Source organism: Podarcis liolepis (assembly GCF_965112155.1).
Source record: "Podarcis liolepis genome assembly, chromosome: 6".
NCBI classification, from domain to species: Eukaryota; Metazoa; Chordata; class Lepidosauria; order Squamata; family Lacertidae; genus Podarcis; species Podarcis liolepis.
The window spans coordinates 28068614-28093197 of record NC_139559.1 but is presented as its reverse complement, the minus strand read 5'-3'; the positions used below and the strand labels follow the sequence as shown (position 1 = coordinate 28093197).

The window sequence follows — 24584 nt, the reverse complement described above, 5'->3', positions numbered from 1 at the left end:
GAAAGCCAGCACTCCCCAAGGCACTCGTGCCATTGGTTAGGGCCCTATACAGCTGCTTTTTCTTCCACCGGCACAATGCTGGACTCACCTGGGTGTCAATGGAAGGGACAACAGCTGATGCCCTGGCAGACGCTCCCCCTTGCCATGGAGTACTTGTCCAAAGAAAGCTTTGCGATGAAGCCTGGCTTAATTGCTGTGGCAGGTCTTTCTTCTTTTCCTTGTCTTCTTCCCTTTCCCACCCACCCCCCTCCTTTAAAATAAAAAAGGAAAGAAAGAAAATCCTCTTTATGCAGCAGCCACCGTTCTCCCCATAATGATCACTGATGCGATGCCCATTCATTCAGCTTTTCCTCCCCCTTCCGCCTCTCTTTCCCGGTCTCCTGGATTGAGGTTGTTAGTGATGCTGCAGCAGTGCTGAGTGAGATCCCCCTGAGAGTACAGTGAAGAGAGGTTGGGAGGAGGGAGAGAGAGAGGGAGAAAAAGGCAGAGATGCAAGAGAGAGAGAGAGAGAGAGAGAGAGAGAGAGAGAGAGAGAGAGAGAGAGAGGAGAAGAAGAAGAAGGCAGGCCCCAAAACCAGATCTGGATTTGTAGGAGCCTGGAATACTACACACACACACACACACACACACAGAGAGAGAGAGAGATAATGGAAACTAGGGCAGGAAAAGAGCTGGGCCAAAGCTGCCGCCGCACATCGTATTATTGTGCCTCTGGCAACCTGAATCATGCATAAGGTCAACACACCAGAAAATCTGAGGCACTCAATAAGTTATTAGCAAGAAGATGCAGGCAATATAAAGAGGCAGGCGACAGACAGACCCTGCCCGGTTGGAGGCTTAGTCAGTGCTTTCACAGCACGCCTTGATTTTTAGAGATGGGTAGAGCTCCCCGGCTGGAATGAAATAGCCACAGCTCAGCAGCAGGTGAAATCCGGCACGAGATAGTAATAATAAAGAGCCAATCCACAAGCAATTGCTGTTTCCTTTCATTTGAGGCATGTATTTTAAAAAGAACAGGAGGGTGGGGAGCCGCTTGCTATTGTTGTGACTGTTCCACAGGCCAGAGAATGACAGCCTGACAAATTAGCAATAATGACCATGACAATAACTCCTTGCATTTCCCAGCCCTTCTGTTTGCAAGCTGCACAGCAGAAAAGGGCAATTAGAGGCGCAGTCCTCAAGTTTTGTTTTGTTTTTGTTTTTTGTTTCTGAGGAGCTTCATTGAAGGCTATGGGATTTTGCAGTAGATGGCGATTGAGTCATGGCATGGTCTGCTTAGGGACAATGTCATATAAAATTCCACTGTTAGCAGCAGTGAAAAGGTGTGCTTTGGGAGGTTGGAGGGAGTTGTGCTATTTTGCTAACCCACTTAATTTTACATGTGCTCCAAGGTGCAGCATATACTATAGTCCACCATGCCCCCCATGCCCACTGTGTTTTCATCCAGAAGTTTATAAGCAATCGTAATTTCATTTGCATACAGCCAAGGCTGCAGATAGTAAAGGCATATGTTGTACAATCAAAATGCTCATAAGTCGAGTTCAGACATGCAGACAAACAGTTAGAAAATAAGGGCTGGCCAGCCCCTCTCATTCTTCCATTGCCCATTCAGAGTGGCAGTTCTAGGTCGATATTTTAGGTCAGCCACTAACTTGCCCTAGTTTTTGAGCTGAAACAATAGTAAAATAGATCCAAAGCTCTCAAAAAGCAAGTTGCAACGTGAGTTAATGATTGGTTCAACTACTTCTCATGGCACATCACTGGCATAAATGAGATCTAAACATACTTTCTAATCCATTGCTTTCATCAATATTTATTTGTAAGATTTATACATTGCTTAATCAAAGAGCTTTCTGAGCAGTGTACACTATATATATATATATATATATATATATATATATATATATATATATGTATGCTGTTGTTGATATGGAGATTGGGGCACATCCTAACTGCTGCTGATTTCGTGTCGGGCTCAATTGGCAAATTCAATTATAGTTGTTTGGGAGGTGTTTTGCAACAAACCTGCTTCCCTAAAAGATCAGACTTCTTGTGATAAGGAAAGTGACAGGAAAATGCCTTGAAAAGTGTGGGATAACACTTGACACAATGTCATCTAACCTCTTCACAAACAGATCAAACATTAAACAGACAGCAACATCCTGCTTCCCTGCAAACAAAAAAAATATCAGGACGAATATTCAGTGAACAGGTTGTCTGGAAGCACTGATAAAGCAAAAGTAGAGGCTAAATTTAGAATAACCTGTGTAAAGAAGCTTTTAATACACATTTTTGAGAGCTATTCCAGTCAGACTACATTTTGGCCTGTATTGATTTATTCACCATTTTATAGATTGCATTCTAGCCATTTCCTGCTCTGTGGACCATCTCACCTCCCTGTCATTTTAACACTTCTCTTTCAAACTACAATATTAACTTTATATCTGTTTTCTCTTTTGGAGTGGGGACAGTTGTGGCCTAGCCTAATGCTGGATCCCATGGAGAAAGTTCCCAGACCATGGATAGCTCCATGTGAGCAACAGGTTCTGACAAAGGATGGGAGCAGACTGCAGCTTTTTAAGCCTCTATTTTCAGATTACTTTGTCCAGATTCCACCCCCTTGCAGAGAACTTCAGAACTTCAAAGGACCAGCCCTCAGGTCTAAGGATGGGCACTCTTCTAGCATTCTGCAGGCTGGTGATGTACAGTGAGAGGCATCCGGTTCTTCAGGCTGAAGAGAAGGTTCCTGTGAGGACCTGAGCTCTGGCCTTATAGAGCCTGCAGGTCCCCCCTTATAGAGCCTGCGGCTCTGAGCTCTGAACCTGACCCATCTGATACTGCAGCAGCTTCTGATTCAGTGTCCAGACCACTGCTAGAGTCAGGATGCCTGATTTGGAGCGTATGTGAGGCATCCAGGGCAAACCCCACCCACAATGTAGAGGGGAACATGCATTATTGTTTGTTGTCACCTGACACCTTCTTACACATGACAACATCTGTATGGAGACCACAGACAGGTTACCACAAAATCAGTGCCGAACAGCCTTTCAGCAACTGCTCCAATTAAGATGAAGACCATCTGTGATTAATGATATAATAAACTAATCACACCTATTAATTGGGTAACTTTTATAATTCAACCCAGTTAAAGTTTGCCAACTACTCCAGCATCCTCATCAGTATTGACTCATATGTACACTGTTTCAATGATTTTGGAAAAGGCTTCAGTCTCAGAGAAAAAATGGAAACAGACTGCCATTTGCCTTTCTATTGCAGATATAAGTTTGATTCCAGAAAAGTGCAGGTACACTTGCCGAACTAATATCTGAAACAGGGGTGGCTAACCCGTGGCTCTCCATCAGCGGCAACCAGCAATGATGCTGAATCATAGAATTGTACAGTTGGAAGGGACCCTGAGGATCATCTATTCCAACCCCCCCCTTGCAATGCATGAATATGCAAGTATCCTATGCAGGGATCGAACTTGCAACCTTGGCACCACACTCTAAACAACTGAGCTAGTTCAGCAATATCTGGAAGGCCACAAGTCAGACACGTCTGATCTAAACAGATAGTCATTTGCAATGGGGCAGCAAAGCTGGAGAGAGACAACAAATAAAGCTCCATATCCATATTATAAGTCAGTGTTTTTCAACCTTTTTTGGGCAAAGGCACACTTGTTTCATGAAAAAAAATCACGAGGCACACCACCATTAGAAAATGTTAAAAAATTTAACTCTGTGCCTATATTGACTATATATAAAGTAATTCTCTTGAATAGGAATCAAATAAACACAAAGAAAGTATTTTATAATTACTTTATTATGAAATAGTAAGTAAACAGAAATGTGAAAAATTATAAAATACTTTATTTTTAAATCTTTCGAATTTTTCAATTTTCCCCACGGCACACCAGGCAACATCTCGCGGCACACTAGTGTGCCGCGGAACAGTGGTTGGGAAACACTGTTATAAGTAACCATTTCAAGAAGGAAACTCCCTCCCTACTCCCAGTTTTGTGGTGAAGTTTTATCTTTTAACCCAGCGAATTATGGACAGCCAGGTAATTTGCTGCTTAAGTAGAGCAAATGAGTTGGATGTCACAGGGCTTACTGCAACCATGATACCCTCAGTGATATTCTGTGAGGGGAGATGCTTAAGGCTGTGTGGTCCACTTATAGGAGTGGGACTTGCATTCACTGTGCTCTGCTCATATATCTGACTAAGAAACATAGGAAGCTGCCATATACTGAGGCAAATCATTGTTCCATCTAGCTCAATATAATCTACACTGACTGGCAGCAGCTCTCCAGGATTTTGGACAGGGTTCCCCACCCCCCAAGCCCTGTCTGGAGATGCTGGGGACTGGATTTTCTTCATACAGGGCAAATGTTCTACCACTGAACTATGGCCTTTCCCCCAAAGCGTCAAAGACATCTTAAGTTTGCAGTGCCCTCTTATCCAAAGGATGCTAAACCTGTGGCTCTGCCCACGACTCAGTAACAATACCCTCCCTACCTATTATGGGCAGAGTTCCTAAAATATAAGCAGTTTGATACAGTTGTGAAGTGATGGCAACACTAGATCTGTAGAATGGCTGAAGTCTTTTGGCAGAATCATAAAGAAGAAATGCTGCCACAACAGTTATGAGGCCTGTTATATCTAAAGTAGCTTTTGTTTTTAGGCTGAAATTTGCAGGTTTTTTGTCAGTAACCAAGGCTGGGGCCTTGAGGCATAGGGCAAAGGCAAATCTGATTTAATGGATTTCTTCCAACGGTAACTGTCAGCATGGCTGCAAGGTACATTAATGCCTTGGCAAAATGCTACAGGCAGAATTCTAACTTTCTGGCCCAACAGCAGCTGAGAGGACTTTATAGATTCTGCAGAGCTGGGTTTTCTATTCATAAGATTCTTCTGAGGTTTGATGTGTTATTCTCAAATAGGTGTGGGGATATGAAGATAATAGCATTCACTAGGTATATTTTGAACCTGCTTGCCAGGTTGAAGGAGAACCTGCTGGGCCTTCCACATGTGACCCTGGCATTTATAGGCAGAAGAAGCCCAGTGCTGCTGCCTAGCTGCATATTAGACAGGCATTCTCAGGTGGATAAATTGGCCTTTACCACCAATGTCTGCTTGTTAGGATTTTAGTCTCATTTCAAATGCATTTGTTGTTTTTACGCTTTTAACTATTTTTAGTTGTTTTATGTGTAAATTGCCTTGGGGCAGTGGTTATAAGACGGTTAATAAATAGGTATTGTTGTTGTTTAAGATGATGATGCCGATATCCCTCGGGTCAGAAATACAAGTAGGCTTCAAATAGCTGTTAAATGGAAAGACAGCAGGAGCAGCAGAGTAAAAGACCAGACAGAAAAAGAACATAGAAATGCCACAGTCTGAGCTCCACACTTGTGAAAATGGCTTTTGTTACAGGAAGGCACTTCAATTTTAGCCTCTTTATGATAAACTGGCGGGGGGACGAGAGGGGAGAAAGGTCATTGTCCATTTTGCTGACACTTTGTTCTGGGCATTTCCGACTTCCTTTAAGAAGTTACCTCTTCTTCCACAGAGTTGCTTTCCCCTAGGCCCAATCATGATGCAACTGCTCCTGGAGTCTCAGACCCCTTACCAAGTAGATGATGAGAGAACAGAGTAGCTGCCAAGACAAAGAGAAGGAGCATCTCCACCCCCATCATTCTACCCGGACACTGAGGTCTAGCACCGAGAGCCTTCTGGCGGTTCCCTCACTGCGAAAAGCCAAGTTACAGGGAACCAGGCAGAGGGCCTTCTTGGTAGTGGCACCTGCCTTGTGGAATGCCCTCCCATCAGATGTCAAAGAGAACAACAACTACCAGACTTTTAGAAGGCATCTTAAGGCAGCCCTGTTTAGGGAAGCTTTTAATGTTTGATGTATTACAGTATTTTAATATTTTTTTTGGAAGCCGCCCAGAGTGGCTGGGGAAGCCCAGCCAGATGGGCGGGGTTTAAATCATAAATTATTATTATTATTAATTATTTATTATTATTATTATTATTATTATTATTATTATTATTATTATGACTTTGGGAGCAGTTTCATCATGATTGGGATGGGCAAATACATCAATTCTACTGAGCAATTTCCACATATACAGTATCACAACAAGATGTAAGAGAGAGAGAGAGAGAGAGAGAGAGAACAGCAACAACCCTGCCAACAAAAAAATCCCAAACAATACCCCAGCTCAAGAGCAGCATCCTCAGCTTTTGTAGCTGGAGTCAGCCAGGGCCTTGCCCTCCCAGGCCGGGTGGGGAAAAGCCTGCAAAGCAGGAAAGTGGGTCTTCCAGGACTCACAGCCAAGACAATTATGTTGAAGAACCAATGCAAAAATAACAACTGCTTGGACGTGTCAATTGCTGCAAATTTAAGGTAAGTTCATGAGGTGGCTAAAAGCAGCAGGTAAGCCCTCAATGAGCCCAGTGAACAGTGCAGATAAGGACAATTCAGGGGCTCAGGTGGCTCTTGACTGGCATTATATACCTTAGGGCATTTATACAGCATAGATTAGAAATTAGAGGGACATGAGAAAGCTGGTGCTTTAATCACAAGGGCTTTTTAATTACCTAGATATTGACTGGGAGGTCTGCCAAAGCAAGATGCATCTACTGATAATGCCAGATATGACTCTCACACGGAAGCTGCAAAGCTGGCTGCCCAGCAAGGAGCCATAACAAAGCTCCACTTAAACCTGTTATGTTATGCTATAAGAGGGATAAGCAAGCAGTAAAGGGGCAGAGATTTCCTGCTGATCTAGAGGTTGCACCAACACTCAGTTCATAAGATGCAGGAAGAAGCAGCAAGCAGCATATCCAAGCTGAGCTGAACTCATTGTACTGATCTTTTGGAAACACGTCTGAAGTTTCGTGGCAGCTCCTCGCTCATCTTTTGGGAGCCATATCAGTTTGGCAAGCCTAGAATGAATCAGCTGCCTTTTGCTGCAATCCTAAAGCATGGATTGGAAAACTTGCAATGAAGTAAACACCATCAAGAATCTTAAGACATGCTTCCATTGTGAATATGGTTTGAAGTGTGGTGTATATTAGCCACCTCAAATGTCTCTCTTAAGATGTAGCACAAGTATTCCATACTCACCAATCTATCCATGTAATAAAGGTGAAGGTAAAGGGACCCCTGACCATTAGGTCCAGTTGTGACCGACTCTGGGGTTGCGGCGCTCATCTTGCTTTATTGGCCGAGGGAGCCAGTGTACAGCTTTCGAGTCATGTGGCCAGCATGACTAAGCTGCTTCTGACGAACCAGAGCAGCGCACAAAAATGCTGTTTACCTTCCTGCCTATTTATCTACTTGCACTTTGACATGCTTTTGAACTGCTAGGTTGGCAGGAGCAGGGACCTAGCAACGGGAGCTCACCCTGTCGTGGGGATTCTGACCTTCTGATTGGCAAGTCCTAGGCTCTGTGGTTTAACCCACAGCGCCACCCGCGTCCATGTAATACTTGCCACTAAATATGTGATGGAGAACTGTGATGAAGAAACTGCTTTCTAGATACATTTTGATACCCAAGTTATGCAAATGGAACCCAAGGTTTCCATGTGTCCATGTGATGTCTGAACAACTGGCACACTTGTTCCAAGGAGGGAAGGCTGCTTTCTCACATTCCAGTCACAACATGTGACCTTCTAGACAGACAGACAGTAGTGGTAGTTGGATGCATTTAAAAAGGGGATGCATTTAAAAAGGATGCATTTAAACTTGGATGCATTTAAAAAGGAATTACAAAATAAAAAATAAAATAAAAAATCATGGAGGACAAAGCCATCAATGCCTACAGGTCATGATGGCTACATATTATCTCCAGTATGAGAGGAATTATACTCTGAATAACAGTTGCTAGGGGCACAATTGCGAAAGTGCTATTGTACACAAGCCCTGCTTACGGGCTTCACACAGGGATCTGCATGGCTAACGTGGGAACAGACTGGTAGACCAGAAGGGCCTTTGCTCTAATCCAGCAGGGCTTTACTCACAGACTTAAAGCTCACTTCCTTTTTGTCAGCTCCTGAATTCACAAGTGACAAAGCCAAGCCCACCGGACCCAGATTCAACAGGCAAAATGCCAAAAATCAATCTCTGCCTCAAAATGTTTTTGTTTGTTTGCTCTACAAGTTTTTCCATCTTTGGGGATAGATCAGAAAGTACCCCTCTAGGGTATATGCTGTCCACCATGGCTTCAACACTATTAAGAGGGTATGAACTGAGACTCTATTAAGAGGGTATGAACTGAGGCTAAGCAATTTTCTAAAGTACTTTCAAAATGAAAGCAGAGAAGTTCGAATATATTCTGTTATTTTATTTGATAAATTTCCCTTTTCTCTCTGGGTTGGCTTCATGCTTAGAATAGACCTAGTGATTTCAAGCATCTACTCTAAGCCTGGATGCAATCCTCTGTGTTCAACAACAATAAAGGATTTCTATTGGTAAACTGTTCTTGTGTAACTCTGCAAGTTCAATACAAACTCACTTCCTTAGATTCTTATGTCACTACGTAAAATAGAATACTGGACTGGATGAGACTGGGCAGACCCACACCATAAATTTAAAACACATCCAATGCACATTTAAAACATGTGACTTTCCCCAAATAATCCTAGGAACTGTACTTTGAGAGGGATTCATAGCTCTACGTAGGAAACAATGGTTCCCTGTGCTTTAAATGTATGGTGTGGATCTGCCCTGGAAAGACCACACCTGCAGACAGTAAAAGATAATAGGGGTAATAGATTTTCTACCCACAATCCTTAGCAATAACTCCAAGGACAAAACAGCTATTTAGGGGGTTTGATGGCAGCTCTTTGCCTCTGTGGTGTACTCCAAGGGAGGAGATTTTAGGCTCCACATAAAAGGATGCGCTCAAATGCTCGTGACACCTTTCAGAAGTAATTTTCCTCTTGCTAGTTGCCATTCACAATCCAGTTACATTTGACACAGCATTTTTCTGTATCCAACCAGTAGCTTAGCAACCTTCACAGAAATCCTCAGAAGCATCCATTCATACTGAGAAATCATTCTGGATCAATGAGAGCGGTTATTTCTACCTACATAGAAATCTTGGTAGGTAACACAGGAGAGGCTTCTTAAGCAACTTCATCATTACAGCGGCATACTTGCTATTGTTTAGCACAGGATTAATGTGTTCCTCGCTTTCACACATAACCTTGTGAGAAATTTAGTAACATTTAGGGGGTAGAGGCAGGCCTGTGCAGATCTGAAAGGGGGGTGTATATCAGAACGATGATAATGCATAGTCAACCCAGACACTCTACTTAACATGCACCACACCTGGGTGCTATCACTCAGACAAGAACCGCTAGTGCACACACAGCCTTGGAAACTGTCATACAAAAATGATAGGAGAAGGAAAGGAAGTAGGAGGCAGGGTGGCTGTACCAGTAGAAAAGCCAGCAACTTAGGATCTTGAGGTAACAGTATGGCAACCTTGTCCTGAGCCCCTGGCTTACCTGGCAGTAATTCAGCATGCAAAGTTGAAAGTCAATCCACACAAGCAAGGTCCAAAGCTCAGGAAACACAGTTCAGGGTCAAACCAAGCAGCCAAGTTTGAAGTTCAGCAGTCAGGATACAGTCCAGAGTCAAACCCAAAGCACAGTCCTACAGAAATCTAGGAGCATCCAAGCCAAAGTCCATCAACATGGGCTGTTCAGCAGACACAGTACCTCAGATCTGCTTCCCTTTTGTACTTTGCACTCTGGGCTTGATGAGGCATATGACCCTCAAATGTTCCAAGCCTACTCCAGCTGAGGAATCACACACCTTCTCTCAGAGCTAGTGAGTCCCACCTGGTCAACTAGGGAGCTGGGCTGTGGGCCCTTGCCTGCCTCAGCCTCCTAGAATGCCCCTCCCACTGCTCCAGAACCTGCTGTGTTTGTGGAGTCAGAGTCCCTCTGGCTCTGGGTCCTGCTGCTCTGGTTCCTGTGCACTGACCCCCATCCCTTTGCCATCCTCCATCACCCCATGAATAAGACTCTCAAGAAAAATCTAAAAAAATGTAGTATGAACACCGACAATTGGGAAACACTGGCTTGTGAGTGCTTGAATTGTAGAACAGCCTTTACCAAAGGTGTTGTGGACTTTGAAGACACTCAAACTCAGGACAAAAGGGAGAAACAAGCTAAGAGGAAGGCACATTTGGCAAACCCTCACCATGATCAACTCCCACCTGGAAACCTATGTCCCCACTGTGGAAGGACGTGTGGATCCAGAATTGGCCTCCAGAGTCACCTACGGACACACTGTTAAGACCGTGTTCATGGAAGGCAATCTTATTTGGCAACGAGTGATCACCAGAGAAGAAGAAGAAAGCTTTCCTTCCCCATCCCCTGCTTGTCCCGATGTGTCCCAGTCTTTTCCTGGCTACACCAGAATCCTCTTCCTCCTCCCCTTGCTCCTGCCAATTCATGACACACCTCGAAAAGGAAACTAGAGAGCTGGAAAAGGTGCAAAAAATGGGAATCAAAATGATCAAGGGGCCGAACCAACTTCCATACAAGGAAAGGTTACAGAAAACATTTGGAGTTTTTCAGGTGGAGGGGGAGAGTCAAGTAAGAGGGACATGTTGGAGGTGCATAAAATTATGCACGGTGCAAAGAAAGTGGCTACTTTTAAAAGAGGATTGGCAAATTTGTAGAGGATGGGGCTACCAGGCTACTAGCCATGATGGCCATACTCTGCCTCCATGGTCTAAGGTGGTAATACTTCTTGAATACCAGTTGCTGAGAACAGCAGGAGGGCAGAGTGTTCTTGTGCTCAGATTCTGCTTGCTGGCTTTCCATGGGCATCTGATCAGCCACTGTGAGTACAGGATGCTGGATGAGATGGGCCACTGGCTACTCTAACAAGCCTTGTGGCCCTCCAGATGTTGCTGAATAACAACTCCCTTCATCCCTGGCTACTCCCTTCCTGATATAAAAAGAGACAGGACCGCAAAATGGTATACCCCCACAGCAGCCATTTTGTGATTAGAACCCACGGCACTCTCTCAACATTCAAAATATATTCATTTGCCCCAAAAGGTTAGCAACCCCCTTTTACTGTATATAGTTGACTTGTGTTTCCTTTTATAAATGCGGAGTAGTTTTAATGTGATTGTTATATTGCATATTTTAATTATGGATGTTGGTGTGTTTCTTTTCCAAATAAAAGGTGGTATGTAAATTTTTCATAGTAATAATAACTCTGGGCATCTTCCAACAAAGCACTTAGAAGCCTATTTTGGCATTAAGCGGTATATAAATTAAATAATAATAGTGTAAGGTATAATCCTCCAATGACACACTGTGACACTGAGCTAAATATCTCATGAGAATCGGTGTGGAGTAGTGGTTAGAGTACTGAATTAGGACCTGGGAGACCAGGGTTCAAATCCAGAGTTTGCGAGTATAAAATGGAAGGGTACACTACCTTGAGCTCCTTTGAGAAGCTCAATGGAAGGGTACACTACCTTGAGCTCCTTTGAGAAAAGTTGGGATATAAATGTAGTGATAAAATTAAAATGTAGTAATAAAAATTACATGTGTCAGTTGAATATGCAAGTACACATACATGCTCATACCTCAAGGACCACCTCTCCTCATATGAACCAACCCAGACCCTGCAACCATTTGAGGTGTCTCCCTTCTTGTGGAATGCTCCCCCCAGGGAGACTCACCTTCATTATATATCTTTCAGCATCAGGCAAAAACTTTCCTCTATAACCAGGCCTTTGGCCTTTAACTATCAACAACAACAAAGTTGAGGATATATAGTTACAACTGCAGAACCTCTGGCATACAATATGACAGATCATTCCACTGATTCCCTTGCAAGGGAGGCGCAGTTCCTAAATGCAGTTCCCAGCTGGCCATTCAGGATTCAGACAAATAGTTGGTAGAATACGCAGGACTCATCTATCTGATTTGCATAAATGCAGATTAGGCTTCCTGGATTCGGGGACCTGGAATTTTGCAATTTGATTTTCTACCAACGTACTTGTAGCCAGGTACCCAAGGCTCAACATACAGCCTGGGGCAACATATGTGCAAATTACATAAGAAACGCAATTGCACACAGTTTAATTTTAATCTTTCTTGGATGCTCTTGTTTTACAAAGTCACCAGGGCCTGGAAAGGATCCAAGTGAAAATAGGGAAGCTTAAAAGAACTGGATGAAATAATTGAGTGGAATAAATAAATTGGGCAGCCTCACATTTGCATTGTGCTGAGGCAGCGGAACAACTGACAAGACGAGGTGGGGTCATTACCACAATCTACAGCCATTTCAAATGATTATGGGCACTGGAAGGAGGTGGCGTAAGAGGTTAACACACAATACCTTAGTAAGATTCACACACAGAGACAAAAGGATTACTAGGGATTTGTACAGAATTGGCAGGAATCAGCTAAGGCAAAACACAGCACTGGGAGACCTGTTGGATTGGCATAAGGATAAGGCATCCCAAGAGACGAGCAGCCAGAGCAGCAACATCAAAGAATTAGAGAGTTGGCATTTTAAATCAGGAAAAGGGAACCCTTTATGTGTTGTTGAACTACATCTCCCATCAGTCCAAACCTGCATGGCCAATGGACTAGGATGATGAGAGCTTAAGTCCAGCATCTTCCAAAGTGCCACAAATTCCCCATCCTTATTTTGCATCATCCCATGCATTCGCCAGGCAGTGCTGCACACACTCACAAATCTTATGTTTTATTACATTTTAACTTTATTACACTGCCACCTGCCTTTGAAATATACTGCAAGGCATGAAGGCAACATATAAATATTTAAAGTAAATACCAGCAATGCCCCTCTCTCCTTTCTTTCTTTTTCTTGAAGTTTGTTGGCACAGGAAACAAGAATACTTCACAGTACAGAAAGTGTCCTGCTCACGCACTTATGAAGAGACCACCTGGATCAGACCAAAGTCCTATACAGTCCAGAAACCTGCTCAGAAGCAGGACATGAGCACAGCTACATTCTCTCTGCTCTGTATGCCTCTGATACTGGAGGTAATATACACAGCCATCATAGACAGTAGCCATTGATAGTCTTCTCCACTGATTTTCTAGTTCCCTTTTAAAGCCATCCATATTGGTGGCAATTAGTACAGCTTGTAGCAGTGAATTCCATAGTTTAACAATGCATAAGGCAGGAATGGCGAACCTGTGGCCTTCCAGCTGTTATCGGACTACAAATCCCATCATTCTTCATCCCTTACCATTGACCATGATAGCTGAGGCTGAGATGAACAGGAATCTGGCAACTTTTGGAGGGTCACATGACTCCCTTCCCTGGTACAAAGTATTACTTCCGTGTAGGAAATTTCACACTGGTATAAAACAGCCTTAAGCGCATTACTGTATGAAGAGAGGACAGTTATATAATTATACTGTGGCTAAGCTGTAGAAAGCAAAGGAGACTAATGCGAAGGTGGGGGGGGGGAGAATCTAGAATAACATCTATGCATAACATAGGGATGGAAGAAACTCCCAATTTTATTTTTCTTAGTTTCTCAATTTTTCAATCTTAAATTCTGTTCTGCACATTTCTATAGTAATTTACCATTTTTAAAAATTGCCATTAAAATTATTCTGCATTTTAATGTGAATGTCTTCAAATAAAAACATGTTTGTATGCAGTTTTGACTAATGTACACATTTTTGCAAGCAATATCTCCCAATATAATACATTTTTGTATGTTGATTTCACTGATATATTCATTTTTACACACATTTCCTCCTAATATACACATTTTTGTAAACATTGCTTGGCTGGAGAACTGCATCGCAAAATTCAGGTAAGTGTGAATTTTGGAGGCTAGCTGTGTTTCAGTTCTCATATTGCATATTTGGCTTTACAATGTGAATTGAATTGAATCTTCACCCCCCCTTGCCCCAATAAGAGGACATGAAGAGTATAATGGGAGCTATTGGCATTTAGTTTATTCATAGCATTATACAAGAAGAAAAAATGGCCAGAGAAACCAGCATGGTTCTGTAAATCTGCCATGATTTATCTTAGATGGGATTTGAAGAGCACTTCACTGATAAAGACTCTTGACACTTTGATGGGTTAGGATCAGAGTACAGTACAAAGGAAACCCCTGAGGCTTTGATTATTCCTCCCACCCCATGCAACATATTTCAGAAAGTTAAACAATACTCACCCGCTCCAGAAGATCAGGGCTTCCGAGTCAACTTCCAATTCCAACCAATGGAATCAACTTTTCCAGGTTCGCATTACAATTCAATGGGATTTCAGTGCTTAAGTCCTTTGGGGATACCCTGGAATGCCAAATCTATAAACAGAGGGAGATAAACAGTGAAATGAGTTCAGGCAAATTACAGTAAAATTAATGCAGAATCAATTAGCAGCTTTTAAATTATTTAATTTTATTTATTAGATGTATATACCGCCCTTCCTCAAAAGATCTCAGTGTGGTTCACAAGATAAAAACATGAGATAAAAGCACAAATAAATAGGTAAAACAGAAACAAAAAACAATGCCCCCCAACACATTTAAAAGGCTGTAGAATATTAATCAGCCAAAGGGCTGGTTGAAGAAGAGCAACAGACGTGATTCATACCTTTCTACAATAGGCAACATTTCATCTACATAAAAGTCAGGGGGTACAACACACACTTCCTCATCCTCCCTCCAGGTTAGCCAAAGCATTATTCGGGGCTTTTTATCAGCTGGAACTCAACAGAACTCAGTTCTGGCACCTCTCAGGTGGGCACCATTGCCATTATAAGAGAACAAGGTTGCCAGAGATGGAGGCACATAATGGTGCAGAGCTATTGTTCGCATACATGGCTTGTAGGTTCCTGTGAAACACTGCTGAAAAAGTATGTTGAACTAGATCAGGGGTCAGCAAACTAAGGCCCGCAGGCCGGATCAGGCCCAATTGCCTTCAGGATCTGGACCGCAGACGGTCCGTGGATCGGTGTGGGGATTCTGTTCTTTTGGGCTGCCATTTTTTTCTGCACCATTCCATTCCCCCACACACACTGTGGCAGTGCCTCCTCGCTCCCTCCTCCTGGCTTCTCACCGCCCTGCCTAGAGGAGGAAGGGGCCTGGGCTGAGCTGACTGAATGCTATTTTAAGCAGCCCTTTCACGCCGCTCATCTTCCGTCCGCTGCCACTGCCCCCACCCTGGTGCTCCTATGGGCCAGAGAGCGGAGCGGACGAGCTCACTCAGCCTACCCACGAGAAGCAGTGGCAGTGGCAGCAGCAGCCCCTGGAAAGTTAAGCTCAGCGGCTGGGGTTGGGACTGGGGAGGAGGACAACTTGCCCTCCTTGCCTCTTATTCCAGCTCCCGCTCCCCAGTGCCACTTCTCCGGGCCATCACAGGGTCTGAGGGACGGTGGAATGGCCTGCGGCTAAAAAAAATTGCCGACCCCTGAATTAGATATGTGTTCTGGTGTTATCCACTGGGGGCTCTTACGTTCCTGTGTTGTTTTACTCAGTGTGAATCTTGCATGTGTTTTTTGCTGATTGCTTTGTTTCCAAGGTATCCCTTCTGTCCCCCCCCCCCAAATACAATCACTAGGTCCCTCCTCCTTTTTAGCAACCACAGAAAACAGATGCTAATAATATGGCAGCCAACACTGTCATTAGCACATAGGAACATGTCAGACCATTATTCCACTGATGTCACAGGTCTCCGGGGTCTGAGACGGGAATCTTTCCTAGCCGGGGATCTTCTATCTGCAGTGCAGATGCTCTGCCATTGTGTTATGGCCTTCTCTAGTAGCATGGCCATGTGTCCTATTTCCAGCGGATAATCCTCTATTTGAAGGGTTGTTTGGTTCAAGTCTGATTTAATGGTAAAGAATCCATTGGAAGGGTCATCAGGGGTCTTGAAGCTGTCCGTCAACAGTTAGCACCAGGGCTGAGTAGACACAAAGGTCACCTGATCACAGTGTTCTCCACCAAAGTGAGATGTATTTATACTATTTAAATCAGGGTGATTATCCCTAAATATGTATCTACACATGTAAATTAGCACACACAAAGTTTATGCAAATCTGCCCTCTTTTAGTGGGGATGTGTAAATTGAGCACTCCAGTCATCAGATATAATTTGGAGTGTTGTTTTCCAGTGTCTTATTGGGAGTGTGCATTTCTGGTGCTTTTTTCACAGTAGGAGAGATAGGATAATCTTCAGGAGATATACTTACCAGTGCCAGGTGGGGATGGGGGTTAGAATACAGGGTCTGAAGAGTAGGGTGCAAATGTTTCAAATTAATAATTAATTAAAATGAGTGCTAAACATCTGCTAGATTCCACTAGGTTTCCAAAAGCAGCTTTTACACTGTATGAAAAATTGCATAAAACCGGAAAACTAACAGGTAAGGGAATATAAAAAAAATTCCTTCCAGTAGCACCTTAAAGACCAACTAAGTTAGTTCTTGGTATGAGCTTTCGTGTGCATGCACACTTCTTCAGATGCACACGAAAGCTCATACCAAGAACTAACTTAGTTGGTCTTTAAGGTGCTACTGGAAGGAATTTTTTTATTTTGACTATGGCAGACCAACACGGCTACCTATCTACTACTGGAACCAGGTAAGGGAATGTTAGGATTACAGAAAAAGGTGCTGCTGAATGCAGCCTGTGATTGGTCCAGCGAACTGGTCCAGTGAACTTTCTAGCTAATCAGGAATGTGAACTCAGGCCCCTCCAGTCAAACTCCATGGATCAACAAAGCATCTTGAGGGCCCACCTGAGATGGCTGTCATGGACAGCTGCAGCATTTTGGAATTTACTGCTTTGTCACTGCTGTTTTCCCTTGTGAATTTCCTTTCCTGGTTTCTCTCCTGCTTCTTTGAGGCAAAGCAAAGATTCAGAGACTATGTAGATGAGTTCAAATCCCATTTTAATGACATCCCATCATCCAGAAGAGCCTTACTATAATAAACAGTAAAATCCTCCTTCTGGCTGCCTTTAAAATCAGTAATAAAACAGGATGGAGAACAGTAGCTAATGGCCCCAAATGATGTCACTTTCTAGAAATATCAAGCTTTGACAGTCAATAAGGGGCTTAGGAATATCAATTGGTACTTTTAAAAGCCTTTTTATTTTGAATTAGAATTCTCTGTTGCTTCAGGAAAAGTGAGGTTTCCCAGCAGCTGCTTTCCCCGCCTCCTGAAGGGGTTCTGATTAAGAATAAAATGTAAAAGAGTAGATAAGAAACTGATCATACAGAATGTGCTATAAAAGAAATGGCTATAACAAGCATCTCTCTCAGGGCAAGGAGCATAGGCCATTTTCATTAAGGAAGTAAGGGTGGGGAACCTCAGTTCCAGGGGTCTCTACCTGGCCTTTAGAACTTTCCCAAGACCAAACCACCTCCTCCAAATGTTGACTGTTGTTCTGGGGGTGGGGCACTTCTAGGCACCACTAGTTTTTCTGCTGTGAAATTGGCACTTGGTGGTTCGATCAGTTTCTTTGTTTTCCAAATGTGCCCCAGGATAAAAAAAGTGAGGACCCCTGGGAAGAATTCAGCATTGTACCATGTTGATGGTTGCATCTGGGCAAGCATTTCTTCTCCCCCCACCACATGCTGTTGTGTGGGTTCTCTTGACCCCCCCCCTCGCAAGTCAATCTGGGGGGATGGGGGCATGCGGTGTAGGAAAGGAGGAAAGCCCAATTTTGCAAGTGGAAATCCTTAAGTGAGCATATGCTGATGAGACTTTTGAACTGAATACCACCTGTGGGCTATAACACCTCAAACTGCTGAAACAGCACAAAATCAACATCAGAGGAAGTACCATACTAGTACTAGTTACATATACCGTATTTTTTGCTCTATAAGACGCACTTTTTTCCCTCCTAAAAAGTAAGGGGAAATGTGTGTGCATCTTATGGAGCAAATGCAGGCTGCACAGCTATTCCAGAAGCCAGAACAGCAAGAGGGATTGCTGCTTTCACTGCGCTGCGATCCCTCTTGCTGTTCCGGATTCTGAGATTCAGGATATTTTTTTTCTTGTTTCCCCCCTCCAAAAACTAGGTGCGTCTTGTGGTCTGGTGTGTCTTATAGAGCGAAAAATACAGTACTTCATAGAATCATAGAAACGTAGAAAGGACTTTGAGGGCCAACCCACTTCAATGCAGGAATCTCAACTAATAATTCTAATAACATAATAATAATTTGTTATTTATACCCCGCCTACCCGGCTGGGTTTCCCCAACCACTCTGGGCGGCTCCTAACAGATTAAAAACAGAATAAAACACTAAAGCAGATGGCCATCGACCTCTGCTTAAAAGCCTCCAAGGAAGGAGAGACCACCACTTTCTGAAGGAGTCCGTTCCACGGTCGAACAGCTCCTACTGTCAGAAAGTTCTTCCTGATGTTTAGTCAGAATCTCCTTTCTTGTAACTTGAATGCATTGGTAAGCCAACAACTTCCTGTTATAACTTCCGATTATAAGATTAAGCTATGATGATCTGTAAGGAAGTTTTGGTTCTGTTTGGTAACTCTATGTCGACTGCATCTTTCCCTCCACAAGTGAAAACACAATAGGAGGTGGATTTTTGGCTGAAAAGTAGCCACAGAAGCATAGCTGTCAACTTTTCCCTTTTCTTGCAAGGAATCCTATTCAGAATAAGGGAATTTCCCTTTTAAAAAGGGAAACGTTGACAACTCTGCACAGAAGATGGGTCAAGCAGCCTTTCCTCACACCATCTTGCTGTTTATTTATTTTTTTTAAAAAAAAAACCTTTATAAAGAAACTGGGACAAAAATGTAATTCAACTCAAGGATAACATTTGCTTTGTTGTCTGAGAGTAACAAAGGCAACCTGCAAACAGACTACATCACAATTACCAATACTGATTGCTAGAAGTTATCAGATAATGCAGAAAACAGAGGCGGGGACTTCTTCAATAGAAGTAACAAGAAGTCATGGGAACCCTATTAAGAATTACATAAATACGAACATATACAAGTCAAGGCCACTGAGTAATAATCAACGGAGGCTGTTATGTGAACCACACTCCATTTTTCCAGCCACTGCAGCACTTGTAGACAATAAAAGAATTATCTGAACAATACAGGAAGGGGTCTCCAGGACTGAACCTCATTTTGTACTTCAACAAATGGAGAATATGCATGGATGGCAGCTATTAATCCCTTCTTTTTGTCTCTGGATTTTCTTTCCTTTTAAGGGACTATGCCTCTAAATACTGTTGTGCATTGAGGGTGGGGTGGGGGGTAGGCTGTATGCCTGAGCCCCTTCTAATTTCTGGATCCAGCAAGGGTTACAATCCAAGGAAGGAATCAATTGTTGGAGTAGCCAGCCCAGCATCTTGGTGAGTTAATGACCCACCACAGTCTCTGTTGTTGTCTCATTCAAAGGAGACTGAACCCTGGGTTAGCGTGTGGAACACAGCTTGGAGATGGGGGTGGCATGCAACAATAGCAACTGCTGGGAATCGCAGGTGGGTAGAGTGCTGTTGCATTCATGTCCTGCTTGCAGGCTTTCCACAAGCATCTGGTTGGCCACTGTGATGCTGTGCTAGATGGGCCACTGGCCTGATCCAGCAGGTTGCACCTTGAGGCCCCCAGGACCCACCCCCGAAAATAATTTCACTCAGATAACATATTTTAGTTTTAAGTTTTGGGGCAAATTTTTGGCCACAACTTTATTGAGTTACAATCACATGAGTGGTATTGGCTTAGGCATTGACTCCTGACTATAACTGACTCCGCCTCTCTGGGTGGTAGTCCAATGGGGTAAACCAAAAGAGGGAGCAAATTCAATGCGGACCAACCAAAGCTCACCCTGGGGTTCCTATGGTCCTGGCATGGCCCTAGCCCCTCAATCGGGCTTCGGACGAGATCCAGGACCCCCAGATTCCTTTAACGGAATACCCAGTGCCTGGAGGGGCAGGTGATGGCCACACCACACCTCCCCTCCCCACAATCCAACTGAGCCAATGCCTAACCACCACCTTACAAGTTGTGACGATTGCTAAGGGGTAGGCAAAAACCAAGTGGCTAAAGCCAATTTGCCAAATGGAAAAGTTCCTACCCAGCTCCTGTTCCAAAACAGGTGACCCAAACCAAAGCAAGGCCAAGTGACACTACCTAATTCGAGGGAGGGAGGGCGGGTGTTCAGCCGTACGATACAAGTGCCCCTACTTGCATCACGCTGCCAGATTTAAAGCCCCTGGGACCATGCCACCCTCTAGGGTTTGGCTAAAACAGCCTGGCGTGATCCCAAGGCTATGGCCAGGGCTTTTAGCTACTCCCCCACTAATTCATCCTATGGGGGGAAATCCCAGGGGCCTGCGCGCAACCAAGACCCTCTAATAGGAGAGGCCCATTTAATCTTTTGTTCTTATGCCTTAAAAATGTCAGAGTCTTGACTACCAGTTAGGCTGTGTTGCCAATTTCCAGGAAAAGGAGCTACAAACCTTTCATCATGGGGCTGCAAAATAAGACACATGGTTCTTTCCTTCATCCTGCGATGGTTTGACAAGAAAAGTATGAAATAGGGGAAGCAAGCATTATTTTTTACAAGATCCCAAATGAGGTGGGCTTCCTCAGAATGGCAATGCAGTAAACACAACCGTGCCTGGGATCACTGAGCCATCACAGAGCAATTAGCTTAACATCAGTGTGGAGGAAACTCAGGAAACATTAGAAGCTATTTTGGTAAATGGTCTCAGAGAAGGGTGCCTTGAGAGCCATAAATTAATTAGAGTCTGCTGCCAGGGTGGATTCTGGAGAACATGGCATGCAGCGAAAGGACAGCACCAATGTCAGTTTGAACTAGATCTGAAATGTTGCTTATTTTTCGAAACAGCAGTTTAAATCCCTGCTGTCATGTGCTGCTTTGCACCGTAACAAAGGAGGCGCCAGGTATGGCTGCAAAATCCAGAGGTGTCTGAATACCCATGCCCACATGCATATCTCTACCTCCTCCATCCAGGCATGGTCAAAGTGCAAGAATATATTCCAGCCAGGCCAAACTACTCAAGGAGCTTGCAGAGCAGAGCCAATGAAGGGTGAAGCTTGCAGGAAAGGAGGTCAGGCTGGGGAGAGCCCCAAAGGCTACAAAGAGACCTGGAGAGCCACATTTGCCCTCCAGACCGAGGTTCCCCACCCTGATCTAAGGGTCTATCATAAGGAAATATTTGACACTGTTGAAAACAGATGGTAAGGCAGGTAAGATGGAAAAAAATCAATACATCCGTCATTAGATCAGGTAGGTTAGCACATTGTTCAGATTGTGCTGGGCATTTTTTTATGTGACACTCTTTCTTTTTTATGCAGAACCAACTTCTATGTAGGACAAAAATGACCAGGTTTAGAATCCAGTAGCCAGATTGCTCACCAGAGAAAGGCAGTTTGAGCATGTAACACCAATCCTGGCCTGACTACACAGGATGCCAGTTAGTTTCCAGGCCCAATTCAAAGTGCTGGTTTTGACCTATAAAGCCTATAAAGTTCTGTAATTTTATTTTGTTTGATTGCTTATTTGAAGACTATTGTGTTGTTTTATAAAATGTATTTTTAAAAATTACTATATTGCACCCTGCAATCAAATTTATGAAGGGTGGTTCAGGAATTATCTGAAGAAATAAATATCACAAAGCAATCAAACTGCAATCATATCAAATTACCCAAAGATGCCAAGTTTCCAGAAGATAAGGTGCTCTTATTTTATTTTATTTTTTATATAGATTTTTTATTAGTTTTTCACAATTTTTATAAACACTAGCATAACACAATACAAAACAAACAAACACATAAACAAACATGTATAATTTCAAATCCTTTTTTTCTTAAACCTTACTTCACCGACTTCCCCATACCTCCCCTTTCTGCATCCCAATTCCCAAATTTATTTCCACAAATCCTACCCCTTGTTTTTATCGAATTTTCCCTCGTTTTTTTCTTTTACTTAACCGTTTGCAGCCGTAATCCCCTTTTGTCTAAAACTTCAACATTTTAACATTCATTAATTTTAAATGAACATGACCACAGCAAGGAATGAGATGGGGCAATATAGGCCTTAAACATTTTTACGCCTGAAGCAAAAGAGTCAGAATGAAACACATGTCAGTGCAAATGCCCCATTCATATTTGTTAAGTAGCAGATTCCAAAAGAGGTTGCGGGTAGCAAAAATAATGCCTATTCCACAATTTGCCACCCAAAGTGACTGATTTATGTTGTCGGAAATCTTTGCTTCAAGGCTATAATCCAGAATGCGGCAGCTAGACTGGTGACTGGGAGCAGCCGCCGAGACCATATAACACCGGTCTTAAAAGACCTACATTGGCTCCCAGTACGTTTCTGAGCACAATTCAAAGTGTTGGTGCTGACCTTTAAAGCCCTAAACGGCCTCGGTCCAGTATATCTGAAGGAGCATCTCCTCCCCCATCATTCTGCCCGGACACTGAGGTCCAGCTCCGAGGGCCTTCTGGTGGTTCCCTCACTGCGAGAGGCCAAGTTACAGGGAACAAGGCAGAGGGCCTTCTCGGTAGTGGCGCCCGCCCTGTGGAACGCCCTCCCATCAGATGTCAAAGCGATAAACATCTACCTGACATTCAGAAGACATCTGAAGGCAGCCCTGTTCAGGGAAGTTTTTAATATGTGACATTTTAGTGTATCTTTAATCTTTGTTGGAAGCCGCTCAGAGTGGCTGGGGAAACCCAGCCAGATGGGCGGGATACAAATAATAAATTATTATTATTATTATTACTACAGAGAGAAAGAGTTTCCAGGTTGCCGTGAAATGAAAGTGTGAGAACTAGAGAATGACATTCTCAGAAAAATTGAACTGGGAGGTATACATTGTTGTCCCAAACTGATATTTATAGCCTGCTAGTGAGCTTTCACTTGATTAGAGTTTAAGCTTTTCTCTATGTGACGTATGTCAAAAAGGAGTACCGCCTCACAGGTGTGTTTTCTGCCTCCTAGGCTCTGGCAGAACACCAGTCTTTAGCCTTCAGTTCCATCAAAACCTTTTTAGCAAGGCCAGCCTTGGTATTTAAATAACAGAGCAAGATGACATTAATTCTAATTCACATGTTGCCTCAGGTGAAAACCACCTCTGGGATAGTGTGAGAGACCTGGCCAGTTAATTGAATTAACTGGATTTAACGGTAGCCAGCTAAGGGATATACCGATCACAAATACATTTATTTAGATAAAGTCTCACATCAATGGACCAAATTGCAAAGTGTGCTTATGATTGCATTTAGCGGACATAATATCAAATTTAAGAGCCGTACTAACAGCAAAATTGGGGAAATCAAATTGACTTCAAGAAATGCTGTATCAAATCAAGGTTCAGCAAGAAGATGTTATATCTATAGTGTAGCCAAGGCAACAGTGAGGTTGTACAGCTCCAGTACATATCTATAAAATCTTCTTTTTTATGATATCCATAATGGCAACTCTAAAGAATATAAAAAATACCCATAAAATGTCTGTATTGAAACACATCTCACCCATCTTTTTCTTTTTTGTATTTATTCTTTATTAAAATTTTCAGAACTTCAAAAACGAAAGCATAGTCACATACAGAATTGTGGCCTTGTTGATGTATTTTATATCTTCTTTTTTCAGTCTTCCAGAGAAGTATAACAGAGATGGGGATATTACAATACTGAGTTCTGTCAAAATTGTCCTTTTGCCGTAATGAAGTCCAAATCCTTTTATCTGCTCCCTGAACCTTCTTGTTGCTACTTGACTTATTTGTGCATACAGTAGGGTTGCCAGTAGGATTTTCCAAAAAAATAGCTCAAAATAGCATTTTTTTGAGGTGGGCAAAAAAATTTATTTTAAAAATGTCAACCCTAGCATATAGTAAAGTTATCACAGTCCGCAATGAAACTGCTTGTGTGTTTCTTTCTTTTTAATAAGGAAATATATTCATTTAAGGCAGTCTGCCATAATTTAGCATACCAGTATCCCATTTACTCCTTTCTATAAGTATCACAGTACCAGCATATTTGGGCCCAAACTATAAAGCTAATGGAGCTTAGAGACTTCAACAGTGCTTAAGCTGTATTCCCTCTTTTCTTCTAATTGTTGTTAGTGGCCCTGAGCCCGGCTTCGGCTGGGGAGGGCGGGATATAAATAAATTTATTATTATTATTATTATTATTATTATTATTATTATTATTATTATTATTATTAATCATGCAAGAGCAAAGAGAAGAGGGTTGAAAACGATTCTCCCCATCTGGAGTACCAACTTGGCCCCATTACCATGAGTGCCCAGGACTGTGGGTGCATGCAGTGTGCATGGCCCTGGCACCGGAATTTGTGGGTGCCCGGCTCCTTGGGGAATTTTGTGGGTGATCAGGCACCCAGGGCCCCAGGGAGTTGGCACCTATGCTCCCCATAAAGTCCTTATGGCGTTTCCCCTTCCTCAGGTTCATGAGAGATTGAAGAAAATTCAGGCTTGGCAGCCAGGAAATGTTTCTGTTCACAAAACCCAGTAAATGAGGTTTTGCTCTATGAATTCTGTTACTAAATAATTCCTTGAACCATACAAGGTCTAGTGGCA

The 24584-nt window shown here is 43.0% G+C and overlaps 3 protein-coding genes across 5 annotated transcripts in view; 1 reads left to right on the top strand and 2 right to left on the bottom strand.

Moving 5' to 3' along the window:
- Positions 1 to 611, bottom strand: part of DLGAP4 (DLG associated protein 4) — a 317667-nt gene extending 317056 nt beyond the window's left edge. Inside the window, exon 1 of one of the 3 annotated variants that reach the window (XM_083507990.1) lies at positions 89 to 611. The gene's annotated coding sequence lies outside the window, so the exon portion shown is untranslated. The remainder of the gene's footprint in view (positions 1 to 88) is intronic. The other 2 variants (XM_083507983.1, XM_083507991.1) reach the window with 2 other exon arrangements.
- TGIF2 (TGFB induced factor homeobox 2) overlaps positions 1 to 14397 on the top strand; it is a 353736-nt gene extending 339339 nt beyond the window's left edge. The window contains exon 4 of the transcript XR_014527306.1: positions 14387 to 14397. The gene's annotated coding sequence lies outside the window, so the exon portion shown is untranslated. The remainder of the gene's footprint in view (positions 1 to 14386) is intronic.
- The window catches only part of LOC310709079 (tigger transposable element-derived protein 1-like), an 877074-nt gene that overhangs the window by 520799 nt on the left and 331691 nt on the right, over positions 1 to 24584 (bottom strand). The window lies entirely within an intron of this gene.